Here is a 20,498-nt window from a genome sequence, read left to right as displayed (position 1 = left end):
ATTTATAGCTGGATCAATTAAGTTGTTGCAACTTAATAATCAATGTATAGCTTCATTTGTCAGATAGGAGCCAAGCTATGACCCCTTCAAGTCACCCACCTTGATGTGAAATCTTGGGGTGCTGGTAATCCCAAGGATGCATTTCCACACCCACCCTCCAGGCTCACAGCTCCTGCTGGGTGGCTGTGTGGTCCCACAGCTGTAGATAAGAGCAGCCACCCTGATATACAACCACCACCGGCACCAGGCTCCATGACTGATTTTCAAAAGGACCAGAGATAGAAATTGCAGATTAGGGAACATACACAGAATTCTTCAAAGGTTTCGCAAACCCTTCAGAAGCATTCCAGGAGCCTGCAGATCCCGGGGTCGGAGGCCGGGTCTCAGGGTACAGTGGTAAGTATGATTAGTTGGGAGTTCTGGTCAAAGGGGAGGTCCCAGCCGCTGCCTCTCCCTGTATTTTATACAAGTAGAGTAGGCAAGACTGGCTAAGAGAGATCTGAATATGCAGCATTCTTGATCAAAGTGTTTATGGCATTTGTAACACATGTCCTAGAGAGGGGATGAAAGTGTGAAGTCCCCCGAGCCTATGCTGCTGGGTTAGATGTTCGTGAGATGTTTCTGTGGGGTCCAGACAGACTAGGTCCCTTCCAGGTGGGCTGTTCCCACCTGCTGGCTTGGAGTTCTGCACTCCCCACTCACCACATTGTCCCCTGGAATTGCGTCTGCTATTCTTGCTGGGAGCAGGATCCAAGAACTGTCTCCTTCCGTCTCTGTTACTTGCTTCTGTCATTGACCCCAAATCCTAGCTGAATAGCCCCTGAGGGTCCCCAGAGTCAGCATTGCCCCACCTCCTCCGCCCCTACAGTGGACGCTTGCTACCTCACCAGGAAGTGTGCAGCTCATGCACCCCTCCCTTCACATCAGCTCAGCCCTTGCTCATGCTATTTGTAACAAAAAAATCTTGGCGGTGAAAGATGACATGTCCAGGGACACTGGGCTCCTCTCCATGGAGTCTCACTCAGGTGGCTGGCTTTGCACAGCTTTGCGCACCTTGCCCAAGATCCATCTCATCAGATGACAATGCAGTGACTTTCAAGGCTCCTTCCAGGCTGTGGAACTCAGGAGCCAAGAGAGGACCCCCTCCCCGAGCCAGGTCAGTGTCCATGCCTTTCCTGCCACTCTACCAGCTGCTGGGGGGCTGCTTTTGGGGCCCCAGAGCTGCAAGAGGGTGTTTGGCCCTGATGAAGAAAGCAGGGTCTTCCCTCTGAGGTGGCATTGGATAGGCACAGCAGCCTGTGGGGACGCCACCTCTACCCTCTCATCAGCACCTGAGCCAAGGACTTGTGGCAGGGTGAGCTGGCTCTCAAGTCTGTTTTCAAACCCTCAGGATATCAGAGCTAAAAGAAGGCAGCAGCCTGGAGCCAGAAGTTGCCTGTATGCAGAGTAGGTCATAGTTTTTTTGTGTTAAATTATTTATGAAAACTCTCCAAGTAGAAACATAACAACCTCAGAGGTGAGGCTCATGGGCCCTGCCCTGTCCCTTCCATCTGGGTTTTGTTCCCTTTGGATGCCTCTTCTTGTCCTGTTCCCAAGATTTCCATGTGCTTCTGTGCACCTGGGTGCACCTGTAGGATACATTTAGAGGCACAGAGCTCCCCTCCCTTTCATGGAATCCCTCACCTGCCCTCTGCAGCCCACAGCTTGCTTTCCAGGTTTCTGAAGCTGCAGGAAGGGGACCCAGTTAGTGCACCCTGCCTGCCATTGCCTGAACTCCATATGGGTACCAAGAGGTGCAGTTGCTGCTTTGGCTACAGATACATTTTCGGGGTGGTTTTTGTTTTTATTTTTGGTTTTTTCCCCTAGTACTGAGGATTGAACCCCAGATCTTTGAACTGAGCAACATCCCTCGTCCTTTTTTTAGTTTTGAGACAGGATTTTGCAAGGTCACTTCAATTAGCCAATCAAACTTGGAATTCTCCTGTCTCAGCTTCCAAGAGTGCTGGGCTTACAGATACGTGCCACAGCACTTGGCTGTGTTTTCAGTTTTAATAAGAATTCTGCCCAGTTGGCTGGCTGGCTCTCTCTCTCTCTCTCTCTCTCTCTCTCTCTCTCTCTCTGTCTGTCTTCTTTCTTTCTTGTCTACTTTTTTTGAAACAGGGTCTCACTATGCAGTTCAGGCTGGCCTTGAGCTTTCTTTGTAGCCTAGGCTGGTCTCAAACCACAACAATCCTCCTGCCTCAGCCTCCCAAATGCTGGGATTACAGGAATGTGTCACCACGCCCGACTTCAGTTGGGTCTTTACATCAATAAAGGTTTCACTCTGTAAACACAGAGGCAGCTTCCTCTTCCTCCCTGGGCCAGGTGGAAGGGCTCTGAGAAATACTGTGCATTGAATTGTTAACCAACCCCCCTCCTCCCAGTATGTGGAAGTCCTATCCTCCAGGTCTGCAAATGTGACTTTATTTGGAAATAAAGACTTTGCATGAGTAACCAAGTTCACGAAATCATGCTAGATTAAGTGGGCCCTAGATCCAATGATTGGTGTCTGGATAAGGAGGAAGAGATTCAGATAGTAGCTGACCTGTGGAGAGGGAAGGAGGCCACACAGAGATGAAAACAGAAGTCAGAATGCTGCAGCTATAAGCCAAGGACACCAAGGATCACCAGGGTCACCAGAAGCCAGGAAGAAGTGAGGAAAGATTCTTCCCAGCGCCCTGAGGAGAAGTGTGGGCATACTGGCACTTGCATTTTGGATTTAGAGCTTCAGAAGTGGGAAGGACTATCTGTTGTTTTAAGGCCACAAGTTTGTGGCATTTGGCAAATGGGAAGGGGACCAAGAGAGGAGGAAGAGGGGCAGGGGGTGAAGACGGGGACGATGTGTGCCAGGGGCTGGCACTTTCCCATTTGGCTCATTGCTTCCTGGTGACACTGCCTGGTCATCTTGGGACCTTGAGACCTCGAGAAGGAAGCAACTTGCAGGGGCTCATGCAATGGCTGGCAGCAACACCCTTCCTGATCCTGTCTTGACCTTGGCTGAGAGGCCTCTGAAACCCTCCTCTCTCACTGGCAGCAAGGGCATGGTTAGTGTCCCATGATCCCAGCTCTGCTCTAGCCACTGCTTTCTAGGGGGGCTGAAGACACAGGTCAGTAGTGTCCTTGCCCTGGAGCGTCAAGAGCAGCCCCTGCCCATGGAATCAGCTTGAGGTGGACCCCCACAGCCAGCCCACAACCCAACCCTTCCCTGCCGCCCTGCTAGCATCCCTGATGGATGGCCCAGGGAAAAGCTGTCAAGGGCTTAGGGATTCTCAAAAATTCCTGAGATTCCTGTGGGTCTTTCCTGTGGTTTGTTTGGCCTGTGCCTATCTGGAGGGACAAGAGGGAAAACCAGGCTGTGGTGGGCTGTCCTGGTGTGGTAGGAGGGGACAGTGCTTCTAAGGCTATCTTCCCCCAGGCTTCTCTTGGGGTCTCCAAGAGACTCCCATAACTGAGCTTAATTTGAGAGCCCCAAGACAGCAGTGCCAACCCACCTGTATCTATGATAGGGTTTCAGTGGAGAATACAGCTCTGGGCCAGGGACCAGCGTAAAGACTAGTTTGGCCTGGCCTTCATGTCCTTTAGTCCCCAAGGTTGGCCTCTGCACGGGAAGGGAGCAAGGCCCCTAGAGACCTTCCCATCCTTATTCCCCACCAAAGGACCAAGCCCAGGGCACAGTGCTGCGTGATTAGCCGGAGTCCTGTGCCCACCCTGGACAGTGAAGATGACGGTGGTTGGAGTGTGAGAGAACCAACTCCCAAAGCAATCACAGGCTTCCAGAAGGAAGGCAGAAGCCGTAGACCAGGCTCTGGTGTCCATGGTACAGGAAGGAGGTGGGGAGGAGGTGGCCGCTCTGGCGTGGGCTTTGCAGGAGGAGCACCAATTGGGTGCACAGGGAGAGAAAGGTACTGTGACAGCCAGGGGGCTGAGGACGCTGCCCTGGGGTGTGTTTGGGGCAAAGGGGATGACAGAATGTGACTGGAGGAGGAGGCTCACAATACCAGAACCACGTCTCTGCCAGCTGACAGAATGCCCTCAGGAAAAGATTCCCTTTTGGGGTACAGTTGTTTCCACAGAAACAGATGGAAGGCAATCACAGACTTCCCAGCCCCAGAAGGTTCAGCTTAAGCCCAAAGGTGCATGGCACAGTGAATGTGGTGGAGAAGGATGTTTGACCAGATGCTCTTCGATGGTGCACAACATGCCCAGCTGTGCATAGTGGCCAAGTGTCAGGACTGGGCTGGGCAGACATAATCCGGCTCTCTGGAATTGAATTGTGTGTGTGTGCGTGCATGTGTGCATGTGCACGCATGCGCATTTGCCTCACCATGCTTGACTGGGACCTAGCCTTCTGCAACAAGATGCATTAAGGTGACAGTCCCCAAGCTGACAGGCAGGATGCTGAAAGCTAGGCTCTGCGTGCCTGCTGCATACTTGACCCCCACACTCAGGAGGGGTGAGCTCTCCTCAAAGCAGGCTCCTCAGAGAGCAACAGGAAGCAATTCATCAGCAGGTCTTCTGCAGCCCGGGGCCTGGCCCCCAGTTCCCAGCCCAGTGCACAGAGAGGCCAGGGGCAGCGCCACGCGCCAATTACAGAAGCCAATTAATTCACACTTAACGGGGATATTTTCTTTTACTGCACAGAACCGAGGGGCATAAAACCCTGATTCCTCTTCTGTGGTTCCATCTTGCTCTCTGTGCGCTCATATCATTTAATAACTCCTGCCGCAGACTGAGGGCCAAGACTGTGCAAGGCGTAGGGGAGCCACACCGGTGAGTCCCCCATTAACAATCTGGTGAGGAGGCCACAACGGCTGCGCTGTTTACAGTTCCGTTTCCCCTCGGCTGCTCCCAGAAGTTTCCATAAAAACAGATGTAAGGTAATCAAAGACTTCCCAGCCCCAGCATCCCTGCTCCTGAAGGCTTCCCTGATGCCTCTGCTGGGGCTACAGCTCTAAAAGACTCCTAAAACAGCCCTCTAATCTGTCCCCAGGAAGGGAGACCCCTCCTGGACTGCACATTCTGCAATCATTTGTCGAGTATTTTCTGGTCAACAGCACCTTTGCAGCCCCAGGTGCTTTTTCCACGATGCTTGGAGCACTGGGTGTGTCTCCCGCACATTTCATGGATAGAAAGCAGAGAGTGCTTGGTGGTGCCCACCTGGCGTCTGAAGCTCCCAGGAAAGGTGATTACTGTCCCTCTACCTAGCCTGCTGCTAGCTGTCCCTTCACCCCACGTTCTCTCAGCATCTGTCTCTAGGAGTGTGGAGCTCAGCCGGGGTATGCAGCGCAGAGCCCAGGTGTAACCTATGGGACCCAGGACTCCGGACATCCCTCTTGCTCCTGAGGTCTGTCCCAGCACATGTAAGTCCTCCCGCTGCACCCGGTGTGCACTGCGGTCGCAGCCAGGACACATGAGCAGCTGATGGGGACCCAGGCCTCGGGCCTCGTGGCCCTGCTCTCTGCAGCTCATCCCACTGGTGTCCTCCCAAGCTGAGCAGTGCATGAAGTGACCTTTATTCATTTTTTTATCCATATATGTTTGTGACACACAATAAAAACATTTCTCATGGAGAACTGGTACGTATTCCTATTGCATCTGGCCTCTTTTCCCACCCTTCCTCTCCTCTCCTTTCCATCTTCCCACAAACCCTGTATATATATATATATATATATATATATATATATATATATTCCCCCCCCCCCAGGGATCAAACTCACAATCACACACTTGCAAGGCAGGTGCTTATGCTGCTGAGCTAAATCCCTGGCCCTTTCTTATTTTTTAACCTATTTATTTATTGCAGTACTAAGAAGTGACCCCAAGGCCTTTGCACTGAGCTACATCCCCAGAACTTTTTTTGAGACAGGGTCTAGTTAAGTCACCATATTGTCCATGATGTGCACAAACTTACAATCCTCCTCTTGCCTCAGCCTCCCAGAGTTCAGGGATCACAGGCATTTACCAACGTGAATGACTTATTATTATTATTATTATTATTATTATTATTATTATTTGTCTTTTTGAAGCAAGGTCTTGCTAAGCGGTTCAAACTGTACTTGAGCTCACTTTGCAGCCCAGGCTGGTCTCGAACTCACAATGATCCTGCTGCCTCCGTCTCACAAGTGCTGGGATTATAGGCATGTGCTACCACCCCTGGCCTCTACGAACGGCTTTTTAAAAAATGATTTTGTAGTCTCTTTTGGACATTTCAGTAGTCCAAACCCTATGCCTGTGACGCTCGGACCCAGTCTCTCCCTGTGATCCTGAAAGTCTGCCATGGGTACACTGATGGAGCCCCTGTCGCTTCTCTCTTGCTCCCTTTCACACAGAGGAGCCAGGAAGAGCCTAGACCTGACCAACCCTCTGCCACACACACACACAGACACACAGACACAGACACACACACACACACACACACACGTGCCCACATGACAGTGCATCGAGGCTCAGCCACAGGGTGTCAGCTCCCCAGCCTGCCGCCCACACAGGAGACCTGACAAGGGAACAGCAGTGCGGATGGATGGAGGTCTCCATAGGACCTCAGTGACCACAGGACGCCCTTTCTGTTTGGGAGGCCTGGAGGAGGTTCTGAGGCCAGCAGCCTAAATCCAGACGGCAAGGGCCCGGGGCCAGGTGACTTGGTAGTGATCACAGCCAATCCGCTCGTGTGACTTCTGTTAGCCCTTGAAAGAGCGGAGTACCCTTATCCTCACTCAAGGAGAGAACTATTGAGGCACAGGAAGGTAACAAACTTGTCCACGGTGGCACAAGTCACCTGTTCCCAGAGCTGGAACTCAAGGAGTGCTGGCTGGCTGGCTAGAGAGAGCATGGTGGTCTCTTTGCATCTCAAGGGTGGAGGAGGCTGGGGGTACTATCTGTGTCCTGTATTGGACGGGATGTGAAGCTGGCTATCTCCTGGACTTCCATGAAGGTCCTCATTTGAGCAAAGGACTATCCTTGTCTAGCAGGAGGTTAAGCCTGGAGTCACCAATGGCAACTCTATCACCACTCAGGAACAACCTGCTGAGAACCTCAGAGAAAAGCAGAGACAATCAAGGATTCCTATCATTATGATTTCAGCCCCTGGATCCAGTCATGCCTGAAGTCCCTGAGCTTTTCCATAGCAAGAGTCAATTGTTGGTCGTTGCTCCAGGGTTCAGTTGAGCAGGTCAACTCAAGCCTCTCTCACTGGACAATTTTTCTCCCCTCTCCCCATGAAACGGTGGATCATGGGTCTCCTGCTAAAATTACACTTTTCCGGTCCTGAAGAGTCTCCTGTCATCATAATGGAGACAGCATCTCCAGCGTCTCTAAGGCTGCCCTGTGCCACCATTCACCCACTAGGGTATCTGGGATCAATTCCAAAGAGAGGGTGAGGGAGTGGGCAGATGCTGGGGGCAGGGCCTCACCACCACTGTGGTTCTCCCTGCTGGAGTGGGGCTTCATTACTGGGGTGCATCCCATTTGGCCTTGCTGTTAGAGAGCATCTAACAGAAAACAGAGGTGTCTCCCACACCCACAGCCACCCCACAAACCAGGCACAGCAGTGCACACCTATAACCCTAGCACTCTGGGAGGTTGACACATAAAGAAGATAATTCTGAGTTTAGCCTGGGAAATTTAGAGACTTAGCACAACTCTATCTCAAAATAAAAAAAATAAACCCAGGTTTAGTGGCACATGCCTATAATCCCAGGACTCAGGAGGCTGAGACAGGAGGATTGCTGTGAGTCCAAGGTCAGCCTGGGCTACATAACAAGACCCTGTCTCAAAACAAACAAAAAATCAAAAAAGGTCTGGGAATGTAGCTCAGTGTAAAGGCCCTGAGTTTAACTGCCAGTACCAAAACAAAACAGAACAAAAAACCCACTGGCTTTTCCTGCACTGTGATTTCATGTCTCATGGGCCCTTTGCCCAGTGTAGAGTAAGCCTGGTTTGCTCCTGGCCAGAGCCAACACTTCGAGCACAGGAATGCAAAATGCACTGGCTCCAAGGACTTCTGTCCGGAGGCTTAGCCTCTCCATCCCTCCCCCATGCCTTCTTGGACTGGCCTCCTCCCCCTCTGTTGTTTCTCATTCATCCTTTACCTAATTCTCCCCATGGAAAAGGAGAGCTCAGCATTGCTGTCACCTCAACAGCTAGAAGCGGGACCTACGTAGTACGTGCTCAATAAACACTTGTTGAAGGAGTGAATGAACTGGTGGGTGAATTAATGACAGACACAGTCACTAATGCTTCACCAGTGAATCCTACTCCCCTGACCCCCTGCACCTCATCTGCTTGCTAAACGCACACTCTGCACCATTCTTTCACAAAAGACCCAGCCCTGGGACCTTTCTTATTTCCCTAAAGTACCCCCATGCTCGCTCCAGCACGACGTTTCTGCCTTGTGCAGGGCTGCTGGCCAGATCCCCCGGAGGTCCCCCACCCACCGAAGTGGTCCCCAAGTTACGCGCTGTTCCAAGGAGCAGTGGCCTAATAAAGCCGTGCTTTTCCCCCTATACGAGGGGAAAATTAGCTTTCCTTACCAGACAAAATTGACGATTTACAGAAAATTATGCCTTGAATTCCTAATCCGGCATGAGCGGAAACGGTATTCTATAGTAATCCATCCCCGCTGGCTCACTATTGTACACGCACCTGCTAACATTTTTTAAGCCGGGACTTTACGGAAAGGACATTTTGATCGCTTCTGAAGTTTGCTGAGCAATTCGCCTCTCTCGCAGGCATACGGTCTTTGTGCTGGAAGCCTCCCTTGTGGGTTCCTGCGGGCACCGGGAGCCCGGCACGTGGGCTCGCACGCGGCACGCACGCAGCCGCAGCCCCCCTCGCTGGCATCCCGCTAGTCGGGGGCTTTGCAGGTGCTGGGCTGTGGAAATGGAAGCTGCAGAGTGAAATAACAGTTGGCACCTGTGCCGAGCACACCGAGGAGCTGCAGACCGATGCCCACCGGAATCAAAGATGCTTTCCGGGCCCAGTGCAGGCGAGGGAGTGGGGGCTGCAGGGCAGCGTGCCTAGGAGGGGCGAGGCTCCCCGGTGGCCCCTGAGGCCATCCAGGGCAGGGTTGTCAGAGCTGAGTGTCAGGCTGCAGAGATGATGGGTCTCACTCTGCCCCTCACGCACTGGTCCTGCTCCCACAGTCACTCATCCAGGCACCAGCTGGCAGCCACCCGCGAAACCCTGGCCTCCGGCTCTCAGCTCGGCGTTGACACCAGCAGGTGGCGTGCAGCTTGCTTTATGCGGTCCACGTGGACCCAGAGCCTTGTGAGGCCGGATGAGAGCTGCCAACACCCCGCATGCTTTGTTCCAGGTCTGGGGCACAGCAGGGTCTGGGGCCCAGCATCCAGTCTGAGTCAACGCGGCAGCCCCTGGACCCGGTTCTGGGGAGCAGACCCTTCACGCGTTCCTCCAGGCCTCCCTGACTCCTTAGGTTTCCCTGAGGATCAGAGGGTGGGGCGAGGTCCTCAGAAAAGTGATAGTTCCCCCAACTTACCGTCCAAGAGCCCCAGTACTGTGAGAAGCTGGACTGGCACGGGGACAATCCCCAGATGGCTCTCTGTGGGGACAAAGAATTACAAACAATCTACATGGATGGGGAGTGGTGGTGCTCAAATGAGCTATGCAACCTCAGCGTGCTGCAGCAGCAGTGAGAAAGAAGGAGGTACTTTCTCACATACAGAAGGCACGGGATCATTGCTGAGGAAGAGAAGAAGGAAATGTAAAATACAGTTAGCTGTGCGGACACAATGTGACCTCAGTTTCTCTAACTATCCCCTTTCTACAGGGGACTGAGCCTAGGCCTTCACACTGAGCTATACTACTAGCTCTTTTTACTTCCCGAGATGGTTTCTCTAAGTTGCTCGCGCTGGGCTTAAACTCATGATCCTCCTGCCTCAACCTCGCTAGAAAATTTCATACATCAAGACTGGTAAATCCACATGCAAACATGCCCATGTGTGTGCACATATATTCATCCATCCCATGTAAATATGTAAAAGATATAGAGATCACTTCACACTGTTCAGCCCCTGGGGTGAGAAGTAGATTTGGGTTTAGTGGTCTAGAGGGGCTTTGGCCTAGTCTGTAATGTATGAATAGTTCTTACAATGAAGACATTCCCTAATGTCATCCTGCCAATAGCTCCAGCCTAGATTCACACACTGACAACCCATAGGTTGTGAGCAGCTTAGTCTGGGGTTAGAGAGACCCATCAGGGGCATGCGCCACACTTGGCTATCTATACCCAGGCTGGCATGCCTTCTGACTACACTTGGTTTATAGGCCCTGCTTCATGGCATACTTAAGCATATGTCTGTCTTATCCCCTCACCCACCTACAGCAGTGTCACATGTATCCAGACCTTGGTCCTGCCCAGCGCACACAGGTATGCCTGGGTAGGCAGAGGGGCAGTTGACTGGTGGGTGTGGTCAGATGAACAGATGAATAAGTAGATGGTGGAAGGGTAGTCAGATAGATGGGTGGATGGATGGTAGATGGATAGAAGGATAAGTAGAAGGGTGAATGGAAGGATGAACGGATGCGTGGATGCACAGATGGGTGGTTGAATGGGTGGATGAATGGATGGGTAAGTAGCTAGATGGATAAAAGAGTGAATAGAGGAGTAAGTGAGCAGATAGTTAAGAGGGAAAGGTAAATAGATAGATGAATAAATGGGGAGCACAGATGGATGAGTAGATGAACCACAAGAAAAAGAAGGAACTGGCTGGTACTGTATATTAGGAACGTTGGAAGGAAGAGGATAGTGAGGAAGAATTGGGAAGGGCTCATCTCCTCCTTTTTCCCAACAAAAGCAAATGTTTTAGATCTATAAATTAAGTGGGCGAACAGAGAGCTGTTACCACTTCCCACTTAGCTGCACACCATGCAGGTGTGGGGAAGACCGCGAGAGGAAGAGAGGTGAATAAAGAGGCCAGAGAAGGGCAAGCAGTGGAGAAGGAAACGGCAAGGCTATGATGGTGGGGTTGGGGTGGCTCAGGCTGCCAGGAAATTCATCTAGAGAAGGAAGCAGCAGGAGCTGGGGTGAGGTTCAGCGGAGTGGCTCAGCGGTAGGGCACTTGCCCAGGGAGGGTGAGGTTCTGGCTTTGCTTTCCAGCAACGTAGGAGGAGGAAAGGAGGGGAGCAGTGGCTGGGGGGAGGGCAGGCTCAGCACCCTTTTCCTCCCCGCGGGTCTTCTGCTTTGTAGTCACAGATGTCTCACTGAGAACCGGATCTTCAGGTGCTCCGCTTGGTGAGTTATTTGTCTCTCTGGAACAGCCTAGCAGATTCAGGGTCCAGGGCCGGGTGGAGAGAGGACCATCAATACCACTGGAACCCTGAGACTCACCCCACCTAGTTCCAGTTCCTTGAATCTAAACGTGGACAGGAAAAGGTTGGGGGGCAGCTAAGCCAAGAGCTGTTCAGGTAGGAGGCCTGCAACACAGTCTTCCCCAGAGCGTCAAGCCCACTCAGGCAAGACCTGGCAGCAACACTGCCTACATCCCCCATCTGTCCATGGGTACTGCCCAGGTGCCATTGCTGGTCCCAGTCTCTGTGATGGGGCGATGGATGGCACAAGCACAACATGTGATGGGCCATTAGGACCTCTAGAGAACACGGTGGCCAGTGGCCCAGCTCAAGTCGGGGAACAGCTCTAAAGGCCCAGCAGAGGGCGCTCTGATCTGCTGGAGAAGTTAGAAGCCTTTTGAGATGAGGTGGTGACTGAAGTTTGCCAGGCAGACAAGCTGATTAAAGGGCACTTTAGATAAAAGCGTGGGACAACTCCAGGGGGTTTAAAGAGGCTGGAGGATAAATCCCAGGGGAAGGAAGGGGTAGCAGCTGGAAGGCCTGGATGATGAGGTCACCAAGGGATGGACATGCTTTCCTAAGGATGGACTTCATTCGTCAAGTAATAGGGAGCCATGGAGGGTTTGAAGCAGGATGTGGCCTACTTGTGCGTTAGGAAGACCTTTTGTGGCTGCAGCAGGGGAAATGGACAGTGGCAGGGAGCAGGGTCGTGAGAAGGGGTCAGAGCAACATGAGACTGTCCCAGTGCTCCAGTGAGGGAGGATGTAGTCTTTAAAGTAATATTTCAGTCTTCTTCACAGGGGTGCTAAGTGGGAGGAAAGAGCTAAGGGACTATATCCAAAGGGACCCGGTTTTGCTTGGTCAATGTCCACGGTTTCCCTTGGGGAACACTCCTCCCTGCTCGTGAACCATAGCAACATCCCAAGTAAGCGCATGGTTCAAGCCAACCAATCAGTGAGCATATGGTTCAAGCCAACCAATCAGAGTGGGTCACTTCTAGGGAAAGCAGGGTGACTCCAAATCTAAGCAGTCTAGTGGACAAGCCTAGGGCTTCTGCTGGGATGGTCGGGTTGGGCATCCTTGCCATGCCTCAAGAGAGCCTGCCTAGTGGCAGAGCAAGCAACAGACACAGCCCTCATGACTGGGGCTCTGGACCCAGCTGTACCTGAAGCCCCTAGATACTCTGTGAAGTGTGCCAGTAAGTCTCTTTTCTCCTCAGGCCAATCTGAGCTAAGATTCAGCTATTCTGATGAAATCTCTGAAGAATGCCGAGATGAGCAGGACCGGGGTTCTCCCCCATGGGAAGCCTCTGTATCTGCTGTGATCAGACGCCACAGGCCAGATCACCCAGACAGAGGGCAAGAGGACACCAGGTCAGCATCTCAGGGAGGTACAGAGATACTGCCATGACATTCAGAAGAGGTGGCCTCAATCTGATTACGACAGATAAAGATGGGAGATATACAAGTCCAGAGACATGATAGCAGTAGAAAGGAGGAGGCGAGGCTTTCCAAAGTCACCTGGCCGCCAAGAAGCACAGCTGGGGAGTGCAGGCAGGCTAGGGGAGGTGCGGTCTCCCAGCTTTATCTGTGGTGGCTGCTTGCTTTAGCCTCACCTGGCCATGGGTAGCACATAGCCCTGAAAGAGGGTCCAACCCAGACCCTTTTGAGGGACCTAAGTATGACAATGGTGCGTGGTCCTCCCTTCTACTGCAGACATCTTGCATCCACCCCGTATACACCAACTTTGTCCAAGTTGTCATCTTACTCTGTTTGGACTGCTGGCTTCCCAGCTTCTAATCTCCCAAGTCCCACAGTCCGAGCTTCCTGCTGTAAAGGGACCCTTAAACATGTACATCAGCTGAGTCACTCTCCAATTTAAAGCCCTCCAAGGACATCTGGTGGCAGCAGAATAAATTCCAGGCTCCTCTACAGCCCATGAGACCCTGCCTGCCTCCTCCCCCAGATCATCTCATCTCTTCTGCCCCCTGGACTTACTCCAGCCTGTATGCTGTTCTATTAACACACCAAAGGCCTCCCTGCCTCTGGTCCTTTGCACATACTATTGCTTGTCCCCCATTGCTCTGCTTGCTGGATTTTTCTCCTGCCGCAGGTCATAGGTCAAATGTGTGCTCTTGTGAAAGCCCTTCCTGGTCCACCTTATCTGAAGCCACACGCCCAGCTCTATTTACTCCCTGTCACATCAGCCAGTCAGTCTCCCAAGGGTTCTCAAAGCATCTTATCTTCTTCATATGCTGGCTGGCTTACTTATGACCTGAGCCCTCTCTCATCTGTGGACAGGTCTCTGCCTGTCCCGATCCCTTTCTCCCTAGGACGGGAACGGCCCTGGCCTGTGAGGGCGGAGGAGTCGGTGGCCCCAACTGTGTGGAGCCCCTCCAGGGAAGGCGGTGTGCGGCTGAGTCTTGTTGTCTCTGCTTCGCTTCACACCATATGGCTGCCTGCGCGCTGGGCTGCATGGCAGCCACTCTAACTTGGAGCTCTCTTGCTTTTGTGTGTTAATAACATAAAGATGAACACAGCTCACCACACATTTTGTGTTTGCTAACTATCTATATGTATATAAAACAGACTTCGGTGTTCCTAGCCAACCCACTTGTGAAGTGGAAGGAAAACAGAGCAATTAGGGAGAGAAGGAGGGAGGAAGGGAAGAGAGGGAGGAGGAGAGGGCTGGCGGAGAATGTGGCCTGATCCCGGTGTGCAGGTGCTGTGTGCTTCCCTCACACCCAGCCAGGGGCTCAGGTGAGCCGTGACCCCTCCCTGTGACCAGGGAAGGAGGCCTCTGGGGCTCCTGCAGCCTCGGCGCTCCCCTCCACCTCAGCCAAGGCCCAGACCCCAAGACAGAAGAAGGGACACATGTCCCTTCTGCGTGTGCTCGCACAATCTTCCCTGGGCCCGGCACCACCTGGGAAGCCACCCACCCACCAGGAACCCACACACCCACCCTCCCCGAATCCCTCACACACCTTCATCCTGTGAGCAATGTGAGCGGCTCCCGTGCACCTCCGGCAGCTTCCTTTTGACAGGAGAGGAGCCCCAAACATGTAAACAAATGTCCAAATGCAAAGTGTTTCAAATGTTATGAAGAGTAAAAATATGCAGTTAAATTAAAAGAATGAAGTATTTATTCCATCAAGTGAGTTGTCTTTTCGGGCAACTAAATGGCCCTGGAAACTTTCCTTCCGGAAGATGCTGGTGAGTAGACAGGGTGTGCCCAGGTCGGGGAGGGAAGGCAGGGTCCCCTGCTCCAGCTCGGAGGAGTGTTTCACTGCTGACACCGTCTAGGATTGCAAGGGCATGGGATGATAAAGCACAGAGGACTTTTCATCTGTTTTATGGTTGTTTCAAAGCTCTCCAGAGACTATGCAGCCCTTCCCACCCCGTGTCCTCCTCAGTGAATGGCTAGAGAATGTACAGCATTCTGCAATCGCAAACCAAGCAACTGATTCCAGAAACGATGATCATCAGGCATGGTGGTGCATATTCCCCCAGTTCGGCAGGCTGAGACAGGAGGATCACAAGTTGCAGCCCAGTCAGGGCAATTCAGAGGCTTAGTGAGATTGCCTCAAAATAAAACTTTTTGTAAAAAGAAAGGTTGGGGGTATAGCTCAATGAGAAGGTCCTAGGGTGCAGTTCCAGCATCACCTGTGTAATCTCATCAGCTTCTGGAGCTCATTCTGTCTACAAGGAGCATGGAGAAGAGAGCAGGCCTTACATGACTCCAAGAAGGTGCAGACCAATCCAGAGCGTGCAGCAACTGTAGAGGGCACTGACTCAGAGTCCATAGTACAGACGGTAGGGAAGGGGCTCTTCCAGGTTGGAAAAGACCAAAGGATCCAAGAACCAGATGCAGTGTATGTGTTGGGCTTGGATTGTGACTTATGCTGACGGTTTAAGACACATGTGAGACACTGGGGAAATATGACTTCAACTGACTATGAAATGATACTGACAATTATCGTTCATTTTGCTAGGTGTCTTACTGGTGTTGTGGTTATGTAAGAAAACACGGATCCTCTTTGGAAATGTATGCTTGAGTCTGTGAAAATGAAATGACATCATGTTTGGAATTTGCCTTAAAATATATCAGCCAAGAAAAAAAATCCTGGCTCAGTAAAACCGAGATGAAAAATTCTAATTATGAAATACCTATGATGAGTCTGTGAGGGGCCAGGGTACTATCATCTCTCTGCTCATGTGTATATCTGAATATTTTTATAATTAAAAAAACCAGGATGCCAGGAGAAACTGATGAGAAGTCAGACAGACACAGTGCGGCCGGGCGAGGCCGCAGGAGGGGACACGGACGCTGGAGAAGCCGTCTCTGAGACAGCAGGGGAAGGGTCGGGCAGGTGCAAACCCACGCAGCGAAAGGTCTGGCACGCGGTGGGCTGAGCCAGGAGGATGGAGGCAGCGGGAGAAGGAGAGACTGAGGCTCCGGTGAGGTGAGACACAATCGCAGGGCAGCTTTCAGTGGTTTCCGGAAGGGGCCGATTGGAGGAGATCCACTTCCAACAGTGACCCCTATAACTGCACAGGGATGAGGACATTTTAGCCGGAGGAGGCGAGGGGTCTTCCAGAGACTGTGCAGCCATCCAGGCAGCAGGTGGCTGGGCTAGGACGGCCATGAGAGAGAAGCAAGCCGACCAGAAACATGGAGGGTAGGGGTTGGGGTTCTGCGATGTACGCAGAACAGAGGCCAGAGAAGGAAACAAGAGGAAATGCATGCAGCTTTGTGGGTCGGGCAGACAGGGGTCTGAGCCAGGGAATGGTGGTGGCATTTCCTGAACGAAGGAGCAGCAGGCAGGGCCAGGGTGGGAAGATCCAGGGTTCACCTTTGGGTGTCTTCCATCAGATTTAGGACAGGGGTGTGGGTGGGGAGAGGAGGGGTTCTTGGGAAGGAGTGTGTGGGAAATAAGGCTCCCAGTGAAGTCATGAGGAATTCCATCATTTAAAAGGAGGAAGGGGGCTGGGGATTTAGCTCAGTGTAAACAACTGCCTGGAAATCTCGAGGTCCTGAGTTCCATCCTCGGCACAAAAAAAAAAAAAAAAAAAAAAAAAAAAAAAGAAAAGAAAAAGAAAAAGAAAAAGAAAAAGAAAAAGAAAAAGAAAAAAGAAAAATAAATAAATAAATAAATAAATAAGAGGAGGAAGAGCAGGGTGTGGAAGTTTATGCCAATAATCCCAGCATTTAGAAAGGTTGAGGCAGAAAGATCACCATGAGTTCAAGGCCAACCCAAATTAGGTAGTGAGACCTACCTAGGGAAAAAGAAAAAAAGAAAAAAAAAGTAGTCATTGTGGTGCACACCTGTAATCCCAGCACTTGGGAAGCTGAGGCAGGAGGACTACTATGAGTTCAAGGCCAGCCTCAGCTGCATAGTAAGTTCCAGATCAGACTGAAATGCATAGCAAGAGCCTGTCTCAAAAAACCTCCAAGAAAACAAAAAAGGAAAAGGTGAAAGAGGAGAAGCAAAGACACTGAGAAGGGTAGGGGATGGGGTGTGCATAGTGGGTTCAAGGCCAGGCTGAACTATGCAGCAGGACCCTGTCTCAACAAAAAGAGCAGCAGCGGGCCAGGGATTTAACTCAGCAGTTTAGTGACTCGATCCCTAGTAACAAAAAAAAAAAAAAAAAAAAAAAGAGCAGTGCTGCAAAAATGGGGGCTGAAGATGGGGGTGGAAGCTAAGCATGGTGGAGCACAGCTAGGATCCCAGCACTCTGGGAGGCTGAGGCAGAAAGATCACAAGTGTGAGCTCAGCCTGGGAAACTTAGTGACTGACTGAGACCCTGTCTCAAAATGTAAGAAAAACGATCTTTAAAGACTGCGGGTGTCATTCAGTGCAAAGGGCCTGGTTCAATCCCCAGTATTACAAACAAAATACAGGGGCGGGGAGGGGTTGTGTCTACCTTAATCTTTCCAGGCAGCTATCACAAAGTGCAACAAACTGAGTGGCTTGTAAACATCAAAGAACTCACTGCTCACATTATCGAGATTGAGAAGCCTGAGATCAAGGTACCAGCCACCTCGGTATCTGGTGCAGGCTGCTTCCTGGTTCTCAGACCTGTCCTTTCACTGTGTCCCCACATGGCAGGCGGGAGGACCAGGACCCTTCCTTAGGCCTCTTTCACAAAGGAACCAACACCCCGCAGAAGTCTCACCTCCTGACACCATCACCTCCAGGTGTTGGAGGTGATGTTGGAGCAGGGGCCCCCGCTGCTGGGGGGTGCCGCCTTGGCCGCATTTCCCTAGCTGGCTTGTGGTGACTGGTGGGCTTCCTCACTCCAGCACATCAGTGAGTGGTGAGCATCTGGAATTCATCATAGTTCCTAAGCACTGACTGTGCCAGGCACAGTGACACAATCCCCAGGTCTCTCTGTTCCCGGCATCAGGAATGGTGTGATGGCAGGGAGCAGGAGCCTACGTCCTCAGATCCTGGGACTGCACTCATGCATCTTCCCCACCAAAAACTGATCAGAAGGAACCTAGGAAGCGACCCTGAAAACGCAGTCACCTTCTCCTTTGAAGGGGGCCTACATAGAGCTTGTTACGGTCACTTCTATCAGCCTCTTCATCCCTGGGGCAGAGAAGCCCAGGGCTGAGTGCACCCCCAAGGTCATAGCAAACTAGGAGCAGGAGGCTGGGACCTTCCACCCTCCCACATCCAGGGAACTTTCTTCAGCACGGGGGACAGCTCTGCGGGCACCCAGGGCCACCTCCTGCAGGGCACCCTCCTCTGCCTCCCCATATCCCTGTTCATTGCTGATCTCTCCCTGACATCTGGCTCAATCTTGTGCATCCATCTGAGATAATCTATCACACAATGAGCCAGCCGTGGCTCCTCTGCCAATCCTCATCAGATGCTCAACTTCATCAAGAGGAAGGGCTCAGTTGTAGCTGAGAAGTGTTTAACCTCTCTCTGCTTATTTACCTGGTTTTAAAAATTGTCATAAACTGGCACAAATGTGCAATCCCAGCACTAATGAGGCTGACATAGGAGGATCCTCTGAGTTTAGGTCATCCTGGGCTTTATATCAAGATCCTGTTTTGAAAAAGCCAAAATAAACTGGGTTTGGTGGTATACTCCCATAATCCCAGCATTCTGGAGGCTGAGGTAGGAGGATCTCCAAGTGTTTGAGGCTAACCATATAATGAGACCTTGTGTAAAAAACAGTAAAATAAAGCCAAAATAAATAAATACAGTTAAGAGAAAACACACGTAAAATTTGCTAATTTCTTTTTCTCTTTTGCAGTGAACTATGGGCCTTGTTCATGCTAGTTAAGTCCTCTATTAATAAACTACATCTCCAACCCCAATCATTTTTCAGGTACTGGGGCTTGAACCCAGAACCTTTACATCCAAGCCCTATGTTTATTTTGAGACAGGGCCTCATTAAGTCACCAAATTACCCAGTTGGGCTCCATTCTCCTGCCTCAGTCTCTCAGAGTGCAGGGATTACATTACAAGTGTGTGCACCACCATGCCTAGCTCCTCATTTTTTGGGGGGGAGGGTAACAGGCACTGACTTCGTGCTTACCAGGCAAGCACTTGAACCACTGAGCTAAATTCCAAGCCCTCCTCTCTTCCTTTTTTTTTTTTTTATGGTATCAGGGTTCGAACTCGTGACCTTGTGCCAAGCTCTTATGCCACTGAGCTAAATCCCAGACCCCCTCCTCTCATTTGTAAATGCATAGTTCAGCAGCATTAATGAGCATTACCTCAGGGCATCCACAAGTGAAATTCTGTCCCCAAAAACTGAGTCTCCACTCTCCCCTTCTTCAGCTCTAGCAGGCGCCATTCTACTTCCTGTCTCTGGGTGTGATTACCCAGGTAGCGAACATACGCAGGATCATTAGGAATTTCCTTTTTTAAACAGAGAACTATGGAGCCCTGGGCTCATAGTGAGGCAGGCACAGCCTCTGCCTCACACTGTGCTGTCTTCAGACGTAAACATCTTAATACTTTCCTTCTTGCGGTGCTGGTTTTTCCATTTAGGCTAGGAATAGAAGTTTCCCTTTTCAAACCAATGGATTGACATGGGAAATACAATTTATGGTGAAAGATTGAAGGTGGGGAGGCCCTCAGAGCCAAGCAGGAGGAAGGGAGGAGGTGGGAGGCCGGAAGTCCTGGCCTTGGGTGTGGAATCTCCTTTGTGTCCCTAGTACCAGCAAAAGAATGCGCCCCAGCCTGGACTTCATGCCCCCAGCCTCCCTGGATTCCTATCGCTGTCACCTGGAAGAGGCTTCTGTAGCTGTCACCTTTGCTCCCATTCATTCATCTGTCCGTCTATTTACTTACCAAATCCCGCTTTCCAGAACATGGGCTGGGTTCTGGGGAATGCTTGGGCTGCTAGTCCTGGGAGACTGCTAATCTATGCCTTTCTTTAATTCCTTCTTCCTTCCCTACTTCTAGTTCCTTTCACCAGGACCTTCCCTCATCTGGGACCATACTATTCAGCCTGAGTTAGCTCTGAACTTCAAGGTGGGGTTTTTGAGAGCAATCACAGTGGTCAGGCTGATACCTAAATAAAGCAGAAGGCAGCCACTTGCTGTTGCTCTGCACAGATGTGAGCTCAAGTTTTCCAAATTATCCTAATTGTTCAATGAGCTGGAAACTCCTTTGTGTGGAGGAATTAAAATTTTTGCTAATTTTCTGTAGGTTGCCAGTGTCTGTTTGACTTCTGTCCAATGCTGTTTTGGGTGTTGGTATCCAACTTGCCCACAGCTGGTGTGATCTCTTCTTTGGAGTTCCTGGAGGGCAGGACCATGCCAGTTCACCCAGGTCCACTGGTGCTTGACCCTGGGCAGCCACATAGCCTCACAGGGAATACTGAGGCTGCCAGCCTGATTCACCAGAGGATTCCTATGTGGCTCCTACAAGCCGCCTGGGGGCTGTTGCCAGGGAAGTCAGCATTCCTCGGGAGATGAGATAAAGACCCTTAAAGGTCACTCTAAACCGGGGCCTGGCATCCCCAAGAAGGTCAGTGGATTTGCAGACACTGTGGAGAAGGGCCCACCTGGGTTTCAGGGACTGCTAGGAGGTTCACTTGTGAGCAGAAATGAACTGGTGGGTTAGACAAAGTTGTCGGTTCCTCACCCGCTGACACATCCACCACTCTTGGTTGCAAGTTATAATCCCA

General features: G+C 51.3%; 1 long non-coding RNA gene across 1 annotated transcript; it reads right to left on the bottom strand.

The window, feature by feature from the left end:
• Positions 1-14,462: 14,462 nt before the first annotated feature.
• On the bottom strand, positions 14,463-19,281 carry LOC134476724 (uncharacterized). Its single transcript, XR_010048527.1, has 2 exons — positions 19,078-19,281; positions 14,463-15,890 (listed from the first exon to the last, which is right to left on the bottom strand). It is a non-coding gene; the product is annotated as an uncharacterized LOC134476724 (long non-coding RNA).
• Between the last annotated feature and the right edge of the window lie 1,217 nt (positions 19,282-20,498).

Source organism: Cavia porcellus, unplaced genomic scaffold (assembly GCF_034190915.1).
Source record: "Cavia porcellus strain 051 isolate PalLab524CR breed Dunkin Hartley unplaced genomic scaffold, mCavPor4.1 scaffold_7, whole genome shotgun sequence".
Taxonomy (NCBI): domain Eukaryota; kingdom Metazoa; phylum Chordata; class Mammalia; order Rodentia; family Caviidae; genus Cavia; species Cavia porcellus.
Note: the sequence above shows the minus strand (reverse complement) of the source record. Positions and strands in the feature narration are given on the sequence as shown.